This window comes from Oryx dammah, unplaced genomic scaffold (assembly GCF_014754425.2).
Source record: "Oryx dammah isolate SB20612 unplaced genomic scaffold, SCBI_Odam_1.1 HiC_scaffold_14, whole genome shotgun sequence".
Taxonomy (NCBI): domain Eukaryota; kingdom Metazoa; phylum Chordata; class Mammalia; order Artiodactyla; family Bovidae; genus Oryx; species Oryx dammah.
Genome location: NW_024070198.1, coordinates 18525966 through 18545925, shown reverse-complemented (window position 1 = coordinate 18545925; position 19960 = coordinate 18525966). Strand labels below are relative to the sequence as shown.

The window sequence follows — 19960 nt, the reverse complement described above, 5'->3', positions numbered from 1 at the left end:
GAATAAGGCTTTCAGGGCTGTGCCTTAAATCTGACATGCATTAAGCTTGATCATTTTTCCCCTTTGAAAGTCACTCACTCGTGTCTGATTCTTTGTGACCCCATGGACGGTAGCCCTCCAGGCTCCTCTATCCATGGAGTTCTTTCTCCAGGCAAGAATACTGGAGTGGGTTGCCATTCCCTTCTCCAGGAGATCCTCCTGACTCAGGGATCAAACCCAGGTCTCTTGCACTGCAGGCGGATTCTTTACCATCTGAGCCACCACAGAAGCCCAAGATTCACAAACTAAAGCTAATAAACCACTGAGTAAGTTTTGAAAGCAGAGGCTAATAGGCTTAATCTGTGTCTTATTCATATTGTCTCATTTGACCCCAAGTACACACCAAGAGGTGGTTGCTATTATCTCAGTTTTACAGATGAGACATCTAAAACTAAGTTACTTAAGATCACACAGCTTCCAAGTGTTGCTTAGGATTCTGAAGTCCCTACACTTAACTACTACAGTAGACTAGAATACATGTGTTCTAAAAAAAAACATGGGGCAAACAAAGCTTAGTATCGTTTTAAAAAAGAAAAAATACCAAAGTGCAACAATAACCAAAGAGAATAATTGTAAAGGTATGTTAGAGATACAGTTATAACTCTTATCTCCTTCCTCCTTGTAGCTGTACTAGCAAGTGTGAAGACCAAATGTGGCTGATCAGAAACTGAGAAACCAAAAGCAGCAAGCTTCACTTTAAAGCAGGCAAAGAAAAAACATCAGATAATTAATAAATAAAAGACTCTCTTATATGCAGACTTAAAGTTTACTAAGTGTCAAGAACAGCAAACAATTACCTTATAATACATAAACATCTTCAGAGAACTGCTCCTTTAAGGATCAGGAAACCCATCCAGAGTGTTACAAAAGGCTTTCAAAGTAGAATAATCTACTGAACAAACATGGTTCGGGTACTAAACTGTATTTTAATCTAATATTTTTATGATACAAAAAGCAAGACAAATGTTAAAGGTTAGTAATAGCTAACAACAAGTAATGGCATTTTCTTGTAGCCAAACATTTTTTAGTGCACATAATGTACTGAGATTTACGCTGGGACAGTGGAAACTATAAAGTTGGACCACAAGTAAGGACACAGTTTGAGCCACAGGAATAACATAGCCTCCTCTTTAAGTTGTCTCTACCTAATTGGGAAGGTAAGAAATTTTTTTAAAAAGGTGTTTTAAGGTAATATAAAATTGACAAATAAAAAGCTCTAAATGATAAAAATTCAGAAAAGAGAGCTATCACATAGGGCCTGGAACAGTTGAAAAAGGGAGCATCAAAGGGAACTGGAAGCTGGTATGTAGACTGGGGACTGAAGGGAGATATTCCAAGTAGAAGGAACAGTCTGAGCAATCTGAAGAGGCAGTAATTCAGAATACCTTATTTTGGAGACAGCTATAGAAACTACTAGAGCCAAAGGGTCAATATAGCAAAATGGGGAATATTCTGCCAGAAAGAATATTCCGTTTTCAGCCTGGAGGGCCCTCAACACTAGGTTCAGTCATTCAGTACCATAAGCAATGGAGAGTCAAGTCTAGACCCTACAGGCAATTGCTGAGAAGTGATACTATTACTGTCGTGTCTAGTCTGCAAACCTTCCCTTACACCATCTGTTCTTTCATTTACCCTGGCTTTTTTTTATTATTATTATGTACCATCAGGTAAAGGTGTTACAATAGCACACAATCTTAATACTGACATCGCTCAACATTACACTTGCTTAACCCAGTGGTATCAGTGAGCAAGCAATAACATCGAACCAAAACCCAGAAACAGGATCAACAGCAGGAATGGGCTCTGTAACAGTGTTCCCCAAGTCTAACCCCACACACATAAACAGACGTTACATCTAGGGGAGCAATCAAACACACTTACTTTGTATAACCATTCTCACGATCAGAGAAAGAACTGAACCAAAGTTTGCCCCACGTCAAATTCCACTCCACAGTCCAAATACCAGAAACTTGTGCCTTGTTACCTGGTGAAGATTCCTATAGTTGGCCAAGTGTTTCTGAAACAAATAGCTGGTGATACCTTAGTATGTTGTTTAGTCGCTAAGTCATGTCCAACTCTTCTGCAACCTCATGGGCTGTAGCTTACCACGCTCCTCTGTCCATGGGATTCCCCAGGCAAGAATCCAGGAATGGGTTGCCATTTCCTTCTCCAGGGGATCTTCCCAATCCAGGGATCGAACCAGTGTCTCCTGCATTGCAGGCGGATTCTTTACCACTGAGCCACCAGTGGTATCTAATAAACTAACAAATATCAGGATATACATTTGTCTGAGATAAGAGCCCAATCATTTTGATTCTAGATATGGTAACCGGCCTTACTACCATTGCAACAGTCTCTGGAAAAGGTAAGACCCATCCCCATTTCTTTGATTTTAATAGTTTCATTTCCTAGCATGAAGTGATATTTCTAGTCTCTTCAAAACTTTTCAATCTATCCAACTCCTACTTTTATCAATAGAACATCTAACCTTATAGTTTTTAAGACAAAATGAAACTGTAACACCTTGAAAGGAAAAGTGAAACACATTTCTACCCCACCAAAACCAATTCCAGCTATTCATTCCAGTGGTATCAGCAGAGCTCACAAGGAGAATAGCTACTGTTCAAATTGCCCCCAGAACCTGAGCCGCTCTGTTCTTCCCTCATTTCTCCCCCTCCCCATCTCCTCTGTAACTTATACACAACTGCCTCACTCCGCTGTCCATCCTCCCAAAATGCTGCCCAACAATTCACAGGCTGTCACAGATTGTCAGCACTGTGTTTGGGGACTTGAGAAGTGCCCCTGTGGGACAGCGCAGTGTTAGTACAGCATTTTCCCGGACACAATGTCAGTCTTTTATAGCCAGTTGCAAATTAGTTTCTTCTAAAAAAAAAATAATACTCCTAATAAGACAGGTACAAGGAGATTTTAAATAACCAAGATTAAAACTCACTTGCTTTACTCTGAGACGTGGCCCTTTCAGAGTCAAGCACAATGAAATCCCATGTCTCTCTACTGACATGAGACGTGCACATCATCTAGGAACACCTGAAGTCAGCTTTCTGACGTTAACAGAAGCCAAGAGGCTACCAAAAAAAACATATCAAAGGAGAATCTTCCTTCCCCTTTTTTCTGTGCCCGTGGCTCCTCATTCCTAAATTTTATTTGATAGTACTCTGTTTTGAGCTCAGTTCTCAACATCAACATTTACTTCTATGTCTTGTTGTGCAAACCCAGTTAAAAGGAAATTCTGCAAATCACCAGTATCATTTTTTTAAAGCTTTAATCCAATGCTTTGCGTGTGCTGCAGCAGCACACAAGTACAATTATGACAGCGCTATGACTGACCCTCTGAAAAAGCCTTCATCCTATACATCCGTTTCCTGGTTGCCAATAGCTAAACATGAGAGTCAGAAGCTGGAACAGACCAAAAAGATTATCATAGGATGTGGGGAAGAGAAACCTCTCACAAAACACCAGGTTATAGCAACTTAAGTCTTCTTAGAAAAAATAAAAATAAACATCTAGAGAGTAACATTTTACAAATTAAAATCAGTTTCACTAGTTATCAATTAGTTTTCATCCACAATTTCTTTGATAGCCTTATTCATTCTGCTTTATTATGGTTTCCTGAGGATTTCACTGATCATATAGTCTTCCCAGTTCATCAAACTCCTACCATAACAGTGCCTCTTTGCTGCTCCCTATTTGAACTACAGGGAAGCTAGAGCTGGACAGGAAGGATGTTAATTCTCAGTTCCTACAGTAGAAAGAGACTGGAAAGAACAAAGCTAGTAATCCAACTTTGAGAATTAATTCCAATATTTAACAAGCCCCTATTCTCTCTACAACAAACACCAAAATTAAGAAAGACACATGAACAAAAGCAAGAAAATCTTCAAAAGATCCTGAATGTCTTTCAGGATACTGCCACTTTCAAACTTGTTATACAGGAGAGTTACAAAGTAAAATGGCACTAAAAACATACAAAACATAAGCAAACAGAGTAAATAATATTTCTAGTTAACTGACTTACCAAATAAGTGGCATTTATTTTTTGAATAATAAAACTAGAACGTGCAGACAGGCTGCATCTGAGGCAAATGGTACAAAAGTTCCCTTCTGATAGACAGCAGCCTCTCCTGGAAAATAATAATGATAAAAGTTAGTTTTACAAAAATCTGTAATTATCACTTCTTTGACACCTGTTTCTGCATTTAACTTTCATGATCTCATTTCATGAATACTCTAAGAGTTTCATACAGTGATTTGCCATAGAATGGGCAATGAAAATAAACAGATGCACAAAAATACTTTTTAAAAGTTCAACAACAAAACAGAATAAGAAAATGTCATTTCCTCTTATTCTCAGTCCTCTGAGAACTAGTCTGAGGAGACAAAACATCTATTAAATGCCATTAAAAAGAGAGAGAGAGATGGAGATAAGAAACAAAATAATACAAATGACTGAAACACAAAAAGATGTTCAACTTCTAGTCATTACTATAGTTCTAACTTTTAAGATGGTACATGGTGGATGTTCAATAAGAATATGTTAAATGGACAGCTAGCTGGACAAATAAAAAATAAACCATCATCAGTTAACAAAGAAAAAATAAATCACATCAGTTAGCAAAGAAATCCACAATAAATGTACTATTTTATCCATCAGACAAGCAAAGATTAAGAAGTAAGGTCTGTTTTGGTGAGTAAAGACTATTTGAATAGGGCTCCACATTGTTAATGGAGATACATATTTTATTAATATAGAAAGCATTTAACAATATTTCAAAATCTTTTATATATCAAAGGACCTTTGGATCCAGCAATTCTCCTTCAAAGAATTTATCATAAGGAAATGACTGGACTTCTACAGGACTCTTAAAATCTGAGGGAGAAAAAAAAGTCTGATAGAAAAATGAAGTTAAAAATATAATTAACACAGAAAGATATTAAAATGACTTTTATATATTCTATGAAAAGATTATTAACTGTAAAGTGACTATCAAAACTACATTGAGATACTTTGTTTCTAACTACAAATAGGATAGCAAAAATTAAAAAACATACCAACATACTCCAATAATCAGTTTATGTGAAAAACTCTCATACATTGCTGGTGCAAATTCAAACTTGTTCAACCTCCCACAGAAAGGGATTGAGCAATATTTAAGAAAACTATATTTGCTTTTGGAGAAGGCAATGGCCACCCACTCCAGTAAACTTTTGACCTAACTATCCTATTTTAGGTTATTTACCCAAACATACACTTCCAACACACAAAAATATATATAAACAAGGTTAGTTATTGCAGCACTGCTTATAAATTCAAAATACTGGAAATGGCATGAGAGAATGGTTAAGTTATCACAACAGAGTAACCATAAGAGGGAGGAAAAGACAAAGGGAGGATGGGACAGTGAGTGCTATAAATTGATATGGAATGGAGTCCAAAACATATTGAAGTGAAATGTTTAATTTAAAAAAAGCAAAGTACAAAAAAGTATCTACAGTATGCTAAATTTTGTATAAAAAGTTAAGAAATAAAAAAAATAAACGTGTTATCTCCTCATACCTGGGGGTAAAAAACACCAAGAGGGTAATCCAGAGACTGATGAGATTGATTACCTATAAAGGTGGGGTAAAAACAGGGTGAAAAGAAAGAAGAAATGGGTGACACTGCTTTGAGTGTATATACATATTTAAAATAATTCTGACTTTGGGAACCATATTAATGCTTCACATGCTCAAAAATAAGTAAGATCAATTAGGATGGGGAGAAAAACTTAAAATACAATAGAAATGAATTGTACTGCAAATGACTAACATAACTATGTTACAGAAAGAAAGTTGGGGAGAAAACTAACCCAAGTAACTTTTGAAAGTGGATTCTTGCTCAGTGATGTCCAATAGAAAGATAATGGATGCCACATATGTAATTTAATATCTTCTAGCAGCCATGTTATCCCACTCCAGTACTCTTGCCTGGAAAATCCCATGGACGGAGGAGCCTGGAAGGCTGCAGTCCATGGGGTCGCTGAGGGTCAGACATGACTGAGCGACTTCACTTTCACTTTTTACTTTCGTGCATTGGAGAAGGAAAAGGCAACCCACTCCAGTGTTCTTGCCTGGAGAATCCCAGGGACGGGGGAGCCTGGTGGGCTGCCGTCTATGGGGTCGCAGAGTCAGACACGACTGAAGTGACTTAGCAGCAGCAGCCATGTTAAAATGGTTAAAATTAACTTTATTTTATCTAACATATCTAAAAAAATTCAACGTATTATTGGGATATTTCACATTTCTTATTTCATACTAAGTTTACAAAATCCAGTATGCATTTTACATTTACAACACATCTCAAATCATGCAGTTAGTGGCTACTTTATTGACCAGTGGAGATTTAGACTATATGCCCATAGGATAAGGAAAACAAATACTGAACTCTACTTATGAGATGTCTTTTAAGTAGTGGTATGAAACTATTCTCTGGTATTCTAGGACTAGGCCAATTAGTAAAAATGCAAATCATAGGGACAAGTTTCTCACTTTTGGAAGAGGGGGTTATAAATACAGAATGAATAAACCCTGTAGCGTTGGACTGGAATCAGAAGTATCAATATAAACATTGCTTTCAGTAGATAGATAAAGATGTATATGAACGTGTATATGAGTGACAAGGGCAAGGCAAAAGGAAACAGGAATCAGCTTGAATGGGCTCCCACTGACCAAATCAGTAACAGCATCAAAATAAATAATGAAATAAAGTATTATAACTATAGGAGACATGATGGAATTAGAAAATCACCATTTAGGAACCATCATGAAAATGATTCAGGCAGATAAACAAAAGTTAGTAAAATTCAAGGAGTAGTAGGAAATTTATAAAATCTCAAAGTATTTTTTCAAAGATACCTCAAAATTAAAAACATAATGTCAATATACTTAATCACTGAACTATACACTTTGGTTAAAATGGTTAAAATGATAAATTTTATGTATATTTTACCACCAAAGTAATTATAAAAGGAAAAACAGTAACTTTGCACTGGAAAACCTGGCAAATACTACCTTTAAAGGAGTGATCCAAGACCACATTACTAATAATTCAACATCCTGTGCCTCCTGACACAATGCCCCGAGAAGCATAACATTACTTCTGTGGTATTCCTGCCAGAAATGGGTAACCTGAAGCCAGTAATGAGAAAACAGCAGATAAACCCAATTTATAAGCATTCTACAAAAGAACTGATGCCTTTGAATTGTGGTGCTGGAGAAGACTTGTGAGAATCTCCTGGACTTCAATGAGCTCAAACCAGTCAATTCTAAAGGAAATTAACCCTGAATATTCATTGGAAGGACTGATGCTAAAGCTGAAGCTCCAATACTCTGGCCACTTGATGCAAAGAGCTGACTCACTGGAAAAGACCATGATATTGGGAAAGATCGAAGGCAAAAGGAGAAGAGGACCGCAGAGGATGAGACGGTTAGATAGTATCACTGACTCAATGGACATGAAACTGACCAAACTCCAGGAGACAGTGAAGGACAGGGATGCCTGGCAAGCTGCAGTCCATGGGATGGCAAAGAGTTGGACACGACTTAACGACTCAACAATAGTAACAGCAAAACAACTGGCCTGGACTCTTCAAAAATGTTAATATGCAAAAACAAAGACTGAGGAAATGCTCCAGATTAAAGGAAACTAAAGAGACATGACAATTGAATACACTCCAAGAGCCAGAATTTTCTTTTCCTACAAAACAGTACATTATAGCGATAATGAGTGAAATCTGAATAAGTCTGTGGACTACAGTGTAATATTAAATCAATGTTAATTTCCTGATTTTGATAACTGTACTATGCTTTCATAATAGAATGTCCTTCCCTTTAGAAAATGTACTCTCAAGCATTTAGGTAAACAGACAGAGAAAACACTCTTCCTTTATTGTTAGAAGACCATATTTCCAACATTAAAAGAACATAAACATACAAAATATGGAAGCTTTAAAAATAAAAAACTCTAAAGCAAATACTTATCCATTTAGTGGATAGAGAAAATTCAGTCATTATAATACTAGGAAGATTGTAGGCCTGACCTTACATACAAACTCATTAATGATCAGGAGAGTGCAAATAACACATTTAATTAAATTTGCTCATTTATCTATTTGGGGAAGTACTATTAACAGCATCAACAGCAGTGAGAGAGTAGTAATATAAAAGGACAGAGACAGATTAAAAATAATGGCCCAAAACAATCAAACTGGAGAGTGAATAGAAGGCTAGGTAAAATTAGAAGCTTAAAAGAACAAAAGAAAGATATCAGACACTTAAATACTATCAATTGTAAGGCAGGCTGTTGCTATATGAAGCAATTTTGGGAAACACCAATGCTAAATCAGGAAATATATATATATATACACACATTAATGTATATTATATATCTATACACATAGCACATACAGGCATACATATACATACATACCCATCACCTTTTTCCCTATAAGAGACTGATAATCCTAATTAAGTAAGGATTCATGAAGGGATAACACCCTAAAAACAGAGTACTATTGATGCAGTTTGATAAGAGTAGTTTCACACTCATAGTTTCACACTCATAGTTTCACAAACACAAAAACTCTATCCAGGATTACCAGTAAAGAATTAAACTATCCTAAGCATGGCAACCCACTCCAGTATTTTTGCCTGGAGAATTCATTCCATGGACAAAGAAGCCTGGAGGGCTGCAGTCCATGGGTCGCAAAGAGTCGAACATGACTGAAGCAGCCTGGCACACACACAGACTATTAGTTCTGTTATCTACCCTATATTCTTCAACTAGCTACCCTTGGGTTTTCCTGATTTTTCCTCGTTTTTCTCTCTGGGCACTAAGAATTCAAAATATTCTACATTTCCCAACCTCTCCTGCAGGAAGGTGTGGCTCTGTGACCGACAGAATATGAGCAGAAGTGGCACATCTAACTTTCAGGAAGTTTCCTTAAAGGGAAAAAGACGTTTCCTCCTTTCTGCTGGTTCATATGTGGATGAAGAGGCTAGAACTCCAACAGCCATCTTAGACCACCAGGCAACCTTGGAAAAGAAGAGAATCCATGCACAGCAGTGTAACAACATGACGCCACGACAAACCACGACTGTCCCAGACTACTTCTGGAATTCGTGACACTGACAGAAATGAACTTTTATCACGCTTAAGTCTCTACGATTCGACTGCAACCAAATCTTATCTTAATTAATATAACTTCTATACTAATGTACACTCCAGAGTTTCTTTCTTTCTCTAAACAATCTTCCACTGCTCTTTTGCTGGCTTCTTTTTCTGCTTCACACTCCCTTACCATGAATATTCCCCAATATTCTATCCTTGGTCAGACTTCACAGTGAGGAAAATCTGTCTTTTCTGCTCTTCTCCCACTAAGTTAACAGATTCTAAAAAGCCTCATTCCTATACGTCTGATCATTTATTTGAGCTCTAATTTTAACTCTAGCTGTCCATCATTCCATTTGTACAAGATGTAATTAAACAGGAACATAAGTGATTTTTGAAACTAAAAAGATAAACAGACAAAATGGTGATGGCAGCAACAGTAGTTGGGATGGTGAATAAACAGCTGACACCAAGCTTTTAAAATATGCCGGGCACCGTTCTAGCAGCTAATCCTCATGATGATCCTATGAAGCAGGAAGTATTATCACCATCCTTCTTTCAAAAACAAGGAAACTGAGGCAAGTTAAAAAAACGTATTCAAGGTACAGAACTGATGTACTAAAGAGATCATTCAAACCTAGTCTTTCAGAACCCACCCTCTTAACCAGCATCACTAGCATCTCTTCTCGGAATGCTATCACAGCTTAAGGTTGTTCTCAGCAGTGATGACAGTTATTTAAATATCCAGCATGGTAATAAATTTAAGGCCTCTGCAGATTAACTTTTAGGGATCGTCAAATATCACTTAGAAATAAATATGGTAAATAAGATGAGTGATCAAGCAAGATAATATTCTTGGGCACGAAAGATATGACCATAAAGTAATGAGATTGGTTTTCTTGTATGGTTCTATAGGTTCTGAAAGCAGTTCCAAAAGACAAATTCCAAAGAATATTTATTTGCTAGAATAAATGCATGGTCTTAAGAATGATTACTTTAAAAGGGACAGCATTCATTTATAATAAATTTAATAATGAAGATCTTTAAGGTACCAGATTTTTCAACTACCACTCAAACCTACAACTTGTAAAAGCACTTGAATTCAATATCTTTCTCCCTAGACCTCTCTGAGATCCTTCCTCAATGTCACCATCAAAATACTACAATACACCTATCTGTCAAACTCAAAACTTTGAGGTATTCCAACTTTCAGCTTTTCTAACACTACACTTCTTGCTCTTCCTCCACAAGAGCTATTACACCTTCTATTTCTACATTATTCCATGACTGTCCTATTGCCTACCCTAAAGCCACTCCCTACTTGGAGTTACCCCTCTAAGCCACCAGGACAATCTTTCTCAAATACTGTTTTCATCATGACTTTCAACAAAAATATCATCTTTAAGGATCAAATCTAAGTTCTTCAGCCCAGCCTTCAGAGCTTTCCATTAATTCTTCATTATCCCTATACACATGTAAACCCAGCAAATCATATCTCTTTACTACTCATCATCTTCCATTTGTGCAATATTGTTAAAAACACCCCTTCTGTCTCATTCAGTTCACACACTGCACTTCTTGCTTCTAGCTTCTCATCACTCTATGTGGAATTTTCTTCTGTCCTCTCAATTTGTCATTCTATCACTTCCTTCAAGATCCTCCTCTTCCATGGAGTCCTAATAACCTCAAATAGATACTGCTCTATTTTACATTTAGTAGAATGGGATGAACTGCAAAGACTGACCAGACTATGTAAGAAAACAGACATCCCAGAAATAAACCCACACTTACAGGGTCAGTTAATCTACAATACTGGAAGCAAAACTACACAATGGGGAAAATGGTCTCTTCAATAAATAGTGGTGGGAAAACTGGACACCCACGTGTAAAAGAATATAACTACACCACTTTCTTAAATCAAATACAAAAATAAACTCAAAATGGATGAAAGACTTAAACGTAATACCTAAAAGCATAAAACTGCTAGAAGAAAACATAGGTAGCACACTCTTTGACATCAGTCTTAGCAATATTTTTTGGAATCTGTTTCTTTGGGAAGGGGAACAAAACCAAAAATAAACAAATGGAACTACATCAAACTCAAAAGCTTCTGCAAAGCAAAGGAAACCATCAACAAAATGAAAGGGCAGGCCTCATTATGTGTTGCTTAGGTTGTGAGATTATGGGTTTTGTTGTTGCTCTTTAAACTTTTCTGTATTTTCCAAGTTTTCCACAGTAAGCACGTATTTTTTTCCAAGAAAAAAGTATTTCTAAAAGAGAAACTAATCATTTTATTTAATTTTTTAAAATGAGTTTACCTATGAGGGCTTCCCTGGCGACTCAGCAGTAAAGAATCCACCTGCAATGCAGGAGACACGCAGAAGCAACAGGTTCAATCCCTGAGTCAGGAAGATCCCCTGGAAAAGAAATGGCAACCCACTCCAGGATTTCTGCCTGGGAAATCTCACGGACAGAGAAGCCTGGCAGGCTACAGTCCATAGGCTTGCAAAAGCGCTGGTCATGACCTAGCGACTGAACCACCACCATATGAAGGGGTCAAGTAGGCAGTTAACAGGCCTGCAGCAAAAGCTGGCTTGGTGTTTGAATTCTGAATATGCAAAATAAAATGAGTGCTTAAGGGAAAATTTTAGTGTAATAAAAACTTTATAAACATGTTACTTGATTTACTACTAATACCTGCATTTCTTCCCTCTCTTGGCTAATTACAAACGTCTACAAGAACTCCCCAAATAACAGACAAAAACTCAAAAACTAATTCAACAAGCCCTTGGCCATGCCCTCCTGGTTCCCTCTTGCAGTCTTTCGCAGTTCCCTCCCTGAATCCACCTGCCATTTCTAAGTCAGGCTTTGCTCTACATCTGTTTACCCCTCTTTCAAACTGCCTCCGTCTGACTGTCCCTCCTAAGGGTTTCTGATGGCCCCTCTCTGTCTTTGACTAAGCCTCACTCTCTGCTTTTGCTGTGCACCCTCTTCCTGTCTCAGGGACAAGTTACCCACCCCAGTGTGAGACTTTTCCTCTCTGTCTCCGCCCTTCTGTCAGCCTTTCCCCTAGTTACCTCATTTCCAAGACATTCTTGTTAACTTTTCCCTCTACTCTTTATAAACAAGCAGGGTTGGTATTATTGACCCTATTTTACAGATGATAAGAAAAAAACAAACAGGGCTACTGGTATAAATTTCAGAGGGGAATGTTTAAATCCAAGGGCTTCCCTTCTTTAACACTCATCTGGTATTCCATGGCAAAGAACCTGAAACAGCCCATATGCAAGCCAGTATCAACACTACATCTATTTTTTCCTAAGAGGCAAGTTTCATAATAAGAATACCCCACACCATTTGCCCATATTTTTGCCTTAGCACCAAGTTAAACAGTCATGAATTTGTCCATTCTAGAAATTCATATTACCGTATGTACAGGTTAACTCGTGTTATTTGGGAACCTCAGAATACTAGACACCAGAATCTGCTGTTTCTAACAGTGCTTCTCTGCTTCTCTGTTGTTATCCCTAGTCTAAACCAGCCATGTTTGACATAAAAATAAATAATAACAAAAAAAATTTCTAAAGGGCACATGGGACAACAGATTAAATAAAACTGAATAACAAATTTGAAGAATAAAAAACCAGACAGAAGGCCAGGATGACACTGTGAAAATGCACAGCACAAACTGTGAGCAACGGGTCCATGATCTACTGGGAGGAAGATACTCTCTCCACACACAGGTTTACTGCTGCACAGCAATAGCCTGTAACTTCTATCGAAACCTCTGACAACTGGAATTCCTCTGTAATTCAACAAACTCTCAGGAGTTCAGGAGTTACCCAGGCTTCACTCATCCCACTGGGCTCATTAACAGAAGGCTCTGCATGCTTTCCCCACTGGCTAAGAGCACATTTTCTGGTGGGCTGCAGAGTAGAAGCAGGTTCTCTTTTAAGACATGAACAGCCTAGTTCCATGTCTTCTCACTTCTCCTATGGGTGGGATGCCTGCAACCAATACAATTCAACTAAGAGAAACGTCTAAAATATAGTTCAGGTCAGTTCAGTTCAGTTCAGTCACTCAGTCGTGTCCGACTCTTTGTGACCCCATGAATCGCAGCACGCCAGGCCTCCCTGTCCATCACCAACTCCTAGAGTTCACTCAGATTCGCGTCCATTGAGTCAGTGATGCCATCCAGCCATCTCATCCTCGGTCGTCCCCTTCTTCTGCTGCCCCCAATCCCTCCCAGCATCAGAGTCTTTTCCAATGAGTCAACTCTTCACATGAGGTGGCCAAAGTACTGGAATTTCAGCTTTAGCATCATTCCTTCCAAAGAAATCCCAGGGTTGATCTCCTTCAGAATGGACTGGTTGGATCTCCTTGCAGATCAAGGGACTGTCAAGAGTCTTCTCCAACACTACAGTTCAAACGCATCAATTCTTTGGCGCTCAGCCTTCTTCACAGTTCAACTCTCACATCCATACATGACCACAGGAAAAACCATAGCCTTGACTAGACAGACCTTAGTCGGCAAAGTAATGTCTCTGCTTTTGAATATACTATCTAGGTTGCTCATAACTTTTCTTCCAAGGAGTAAGCGTCTTTTAATTTCATGGCTGCAATCACCATCTGCAGTGATTTTGGAGCCCAAAAAAATAAAGTCTGACAATGTTTCCACTGTTTCCCCATCTATTTCCCATGAAGTGATGGGACCGGATGCCATGATCTTCATTTTCTGAATGTTGAGCTTTAAGCCAACTTTTTCACCCTCCTCTTTCACTTTCATCAAGAGGCTTTTTAGCTCTTCACTTTCTGCCATAAAGGTGGTGTCATCTGCATATCTGAGGTTATTGATATTTCTCCTGGCAATCTTGATTCCAGCTTGTGTTTCTTCCAGTCCAGCGTTTCTCATGATGTACTCTGCATATAAGTTAAATAAGCAGGGTGACAATATACAGCCTTGATGTACTCCTTTTCCTATTCGGAACCAGTCTGTTGTTCCATGTCCAGTTCTAACTGTTGCTTCCTGGCCTGCATACAGATTTCTCCAGAGGCAGGTCAGGTGGTCTGGTATTCCCATCTCTTGAAGAATTTTCCAGTTTATTGTGATCCACACAGTTAAAGACTTTGGCATAGTCAATGAAGCAGAAATAGATGTTTTTCTGGAACTCTCTTGCTTTTTCCATGATCCAGAGGATGGTGGCAATTTGATCTCTGGTTCCTCTGCCTTTTCTAAAACCAGCTTGAACATTTGGAAGTTCACGGTTCAGGTATGGCTGAAGCCTGCCTTGGAGAATTTTGAGCATTACTTTACTAGCGTGTGAGATAAGTGCAGTTGTGCAGTAGTTTGAGCATTCTTTGGCATTGACTTTCTTTGGGATTGGAATGAAAATTGACCTCTTCCAGTCCCAAATTTGCTGGCATGTTGAGTGCAGCACTTTCACAGCATCATCTTTCAGGTCAGTGACTGTCAAAAACCATCCCACAGGTCACCAGTTTTATACACAGTGAGTGCCAGTCTTGTATTGCAGTTCTGTATAATTAAAAATCTACACTCTTACTTTTGGCACTAGTTCATTTCCTTCTGTCATGTCTAATGCGTGCACAAGTTCCAAATCAACAATACACTAGTCTTATCGCTCATTCTGGTGAGATATTTTGTAAATGGTGAGCTAATAAGGACAGGGTCACAGATTGAAACACATTAGACAATTAGTTTTGCTATTTTTCAGGGCTCAGTGGCACAGTCAACAAACTTAACCTTGGCTAAAAAAACCACAGTGATCATGTGAAGCTTTATGAGAGTAAATATATATGTATCACCTAAATTCATGACTATAAGAAAATATAATAACTAAACACAGTAACAATACTGTCTTTCACTAAGCCTGAAAATGGGTCTATCTTCCAAAAATTTCTTTTAAAGAAAAAAGTCATGAACAAAAATGTTTAAAACATAAAGGAAAAAGTAATACGTTATAACACACAAAGCAGATTTTAATGGAAATGGCTACTGTTATAGTTTATACACAAGTCTGTAGTAAAAAAAAAAAAAAATTGTCATCTTGCTGATTCTCAACTACAGGTCAGGGTGAAACTGGTAAAGTGGAGCCAGGGGAAACCACATCAAAAAAGAGAGTAAAGGAAACAGTTCCTAGACATTTGCATCTTCAGACATCCTGCAGTCAACACAGCATCTGAAGGAATGAAAAGTAAACATTCCAATTCTTAACTCTAAGACTCTGCTTGGACCAACAAATCAGTTTTCTCTAGTAGACATTCCCCCTTGGTTTCTCTAAACTCTCACTCCTTGTATATACACACACACACCTGTGCCACCATAAGCACTTGTCACTATGTTACCACTTTCAAAAACTGACAGTCACCAAATCTTCTGGCCCCTACCCACTAGATTGAACTTTTAGAGTCAAATAGTCTAGCTTTTTTTAAAAAAAGGCAGGGAGGGTGGGAAGCCAATAAAAATGCTCTATAAAATGCTATCCTAGTCAGTAGTCAATATCTAAGTCATTAACATTGATAATTGTTCTGCTACAAGCTATAATGTGCAAAAAGACACAAAACTAAATTCTTACTCTGGGTTATCAATGAAGCACTAGCCCAATAGCACACCCCAACAACAAGAGCATTCTGGAAACTTCTAAATGTAAAAAATAGCCTAATATAATCTTTATATAAAATGCAACTGCTTAAAAAAAAAAAGCCTGCAATCTGAGCACTTCTTACTGCTTCTTTAAGTTTATGGGTTAAGGATAACTATTCTCACTTTACGAACAACAAAAAAATTGAATCTTAAGAAAATATGTTACCTAAAATTTCATCACTTTTTACCATCATCATAGTCATCAACCCGCTCCAATGTTCTTGCCTGGAGAATCCCAGGGACGGGGAGCCCAGTGGGCTGCCGTCTACGGGGTTGGACACCACTGAAGTGACTTAGCAGCAGCAGCAGCAGCAGCAGTCATCAATTAAAATAGCAACAAAATAACAAGCACATACTCACTCCAGCACTACTTTATATTCACATCTCATTTAATCTGTATATACACCTTACCAGGTAAACGCTATCATCTTCATTTCAGAAATTAGTAGACAAGCTTAAAGAGGTGAAATAATTCACCACAACTCATGAACTGGAAGTCACAGCACCGGGATTTCAACTCAAATTTGTTCAGCTTTATACATTCAACAATTGTACTGTCATCCCTTGGTTTTAGAACCACATTCAGGTATTTTCCAACCAATGATTTCTGAAATAATACAAGACTACCTAATTACTATAGTGCCAAACCCACAAAAAGCTGACTGTAAAATCCTCACTCCTTACAAGGGGAAAGAGAAGCAAAGTTACCTGCTTGGAGTCTCAGACTTAACTGCCAGAATAAAAACTACACACGAATCCTGGCTGTTTATGTCCTGAATTTTAACTATAAGGTAACACAGACTCCTAATACATGTAGCTAGGACAGGTAAAAATAACCCCAATATTTCTCATCTCAGCTAGTATACATTCAAGTTAGTGACACTGTGATACAATCAGGGCTAGGTTTAGAACAAGTAGTACCTCTAAAGGGCCAACCAGCTGGAGACAAGCATAAGCTTAGCACTACACATGCAGAACATGAAGTACTTTCTGGGATATTGGTACTCTGTGTAGCACTGAAGAAAGGATGGCTGTACTATAGCAAGACGAGAGCAAGACTGCTCCTAAGTGCGTGCACGCAGCGCTGGTGGGACAGAACAAGCCAAATTCTGGTGGACCTTAAAATCCAGAGGAAGTGTAAAATTGACTCCACAGGTGATAGGGCTCTAATGTAACCTCTTCCCCAGGAACACGACATAAAAACATCTGTATGGTTCACATTCGTTTCCAAAGACATTTTTCCCCTATTTATTTATTAACTCATTTGATCTTCATAAAAATTCAACTGACCTGGGCTGGAGACAGAAAGACAGTGAGATTGTTATATGTGACACATGCTTTCTCACACATGTCACTTCTAATAAACTGCTCGACTCTGGAAGGCAGGAAGGCCAAAGACGATCACCCCCATTTTTCAGACTGGGAAACCGGGGAGGCAATAAACGGGTTACAAAAGATAATAGATCCAGCAAGTGGCAAACCCGAGACTCTACCCAGGACATCAGATTCCAAATCCTGTGCTTCTTCCCTACTCAACTCTGACAAGAGGCTTTTATTGATAAAGAAAACTTTAAAAAGCGTACTTGGAGTTTTCCGAGGGTGGCCCAAGAAAACCAGGAAGTATACCCTCCCTGGCGAACAGACAGTTCACTCCCAGCTCATAGCCCGGGGCTCCCAGCCAGCCCAGCGGACTCGCTCCAGAGGCTCAGGGCTCGCGCCCCGAATTCGCCCGAAGCCCCGGGTGGCCCTCGCTGTCCACAGCCTCCTACCCACTCGGGAGAAAAAGGGGTCCCCAAGTCGCCACTCAGTACCTGTTGAAACACAGGAAAGGAACTGCCCCTTCGCAGAGAGTATCTGAGGAGAGCACCCAAAGCAACCACGCAGCCCAGAGAAGGAAAAAGGGGTCTGAGACGGTCCCCCGCAACCCAGGGCCCGCAGGGGTCGAAGGGCGGGAGCTTCCCAGTAACCTCCGCCGCAGGCGGGGGCCGGCCACGCGTCACGTGAGAAGAAAAATACCGGTAACAAAAGGGGAAAGAAAGCTTGTCCCAAGTGTTGAGGGAGACGTGGAAGCCACGAGCCCCAGGCTGGAGTGCGGAGGGAGGGAGGCACAGGTACGCGAAGCAACTCGTTACCCGGGGCGCCTTAGCTGTCCGCATCCGCCGCCTCCTCCAAGCTCTAGCTCTTCCGCTCGAGCCTCCGAGCCGTGCGCCAGGCCTCGGCTCCGCCCCCCAGCGCTGCGCGGCCTTCTGGGGACTGTAGTTTCCGCGAGGCCGGCCCGCGTAGGCGGCCTCCGGGTCACGCGGGGGGAAGAGCAGGCAAAAGGGCGCAGCCCCCGCGATGTGTCGGTGCTGTCCGCTCCCTCGTCCCCTTCCCTCTCAGCTATAAAGGGGTCAGAGCTCCTGACGTCCTGCACAGTCGTACCATCCCTCCTCTTCGCAGCAAAGCTTCTGAACTCGCTGTCGCCACTTCCTCCTTCGTCCTCTGCCCGGCAGTTTCTGCCCCGAAAGAAAGTCCCCTTGTCACCATCATTCCTTGAAGGTAGTTTCAAGTCACTAATTTAAGCTTGAAGCACCACTTGATGCTGTTGGACATTATCACTTATTTTCTATCTTCGGGTTTTCCTTCTTCCTCTCCGGTCATTCTTCTTTGTCTCCTTCAAGAATTCTTTTTCTAGCCTGCTTCTTAAATATCAGTGTTCTCCAGAGTTCTTGGAGAACACTGATATTTAAGTCTCCCTTTGGGCTTCCCTGGTGACTCAGATGGTAGAGCCTGCCTGCAATACGGAAGACCGGGGTGCGATCCCTGGGTTGAGAAGATCCGCCGCAGAAGCAAATGGCCACCCACTCGAGTATCCTTGACCTGGGAAATCCTGCGGACAGAAGAGCCTGGCGGGCTACAGTCTATGGGGTCGCAAAGAGTCGGACACAACTGAGCAACTAATATTTTCACGTCCAACAAGTACCTCAAATGTAATAACTTTAAAAGTGACTCTTCCCTCCTCCCTGTTCACTAACAGTCACTCCAACCTTCAACCTAGATTCTTCCGTCTCACTTCTTCCACTGTGTCCAAATGGGCACCAGATTGTGTAGATTCTAAGTCCTGAGCGTCTCTTGAATCTGTTTCCCTTTTACACCCACCGCCAGAGATTTAAATCAGACCCATCTCATTTTTTACCTCGTTACAGCATGGGCTTCCTTACTGGGCCCAGCACTTCAGCACCTCTGCTGGTTCCTCCCCACGGCCATCAGCACCTCTGTGGGTTCCTCCCCACTGCCATCAGGCCTATTTATGTAACCAGCAAGATTTAATCACATCACACTTTTGGTTAAACCAATTAAAGGATCCACTTGATTGGCTTTGAGAAGAGAAAAGGAAGGGTATCTCTTCAGCGATTTTTACAAAACATGGAGGCCAGCCCCACTAAGTCTCTATCCTTATACCAGTAAAATTGAATCATGTCACACTTGGTTAAACCATTTAAAGGATCCACTTGATTGGTTTTGGAAGGAGAAATGGAAGTGAATTTCTTGAGTGGTTTTTACAAAACATGGACACCTGCCTTACTACTTTCTCTACATCCTTGTGGTTCAGAGGTTCAGGGAAGAGAGACTTACAGATCTTATTTCAGGGTAAATGGACATAAGCATGTTTTAAACGTTCCCCAGGTGATGCAGTCTTTCAACAAGACTGTATTTTGTTGACTGCTATGTAGGAGGCTTTGTGTCGGATACTAAGAAAATAATAGTAAACAAGATAGTCCCTGCCCTTGTGGAGTTGACAGTCTCTTGGAAGAGACAGATGTTAATCAAATGATTCCATACCAGAAAAAAATGAGACCCACAAAAACAAAACCCCACAGTGACCAGTTGTGAATTATGCAGGAATTATTATGCAGGGAAAGTAATCAATTCCTTTCTCTTTCCCTCTGCCACCCATCCTATGCTGTGAATCAGTGTAGCTCCTCAGCCTATCAAACACAGCCTGGAAGAAGCTAATCTTCCTCCATGCCCTCCTGTATACTTTTAGACTTATGGAACTGCTGAGTTGCATAAATTGTTCCTCTGTTTGGAAAACTCTTACCTTTCTCCCTTGA

General features: G+C 39.8%; 1 protein-coding gene across 5 annotated transcripts in view; it reads right to left on the bottom strand.

Moving 5' to 3' along the window:
* R3HCC1L (R3H domain and coiled-coil containing 1 like) overlaps window positions 1–18089 on the bottom strand; it is a 71635-nt gene extending 53546 nt beyond the window's left edge. The window contains exons 1-3 of one of the 5 annotated variants that reach the window (XM_040254177.1): window positions 17999–18043; window positions 5615–5667; window positions 4076–4181 (exon numbers count right to left, since the gene is read on the bottom strand). The gene's annotated coding sequence lies outside the window, so the exon portion shown is untranslated. Of the gene's footprint in view, window positions 1–4075; window positions 4182–5614; window positions 5668–11523; window positions 11623–17998 lie in introns of those variants that run through there. The other 4 variants (XM_040254180.1, XM_040254176.1, XM_040254181.1 and 1 more) reach the window with 4 other exon arrangements.
* Window positions 18090–19960: the final 1871 nt, after the last annotated feature.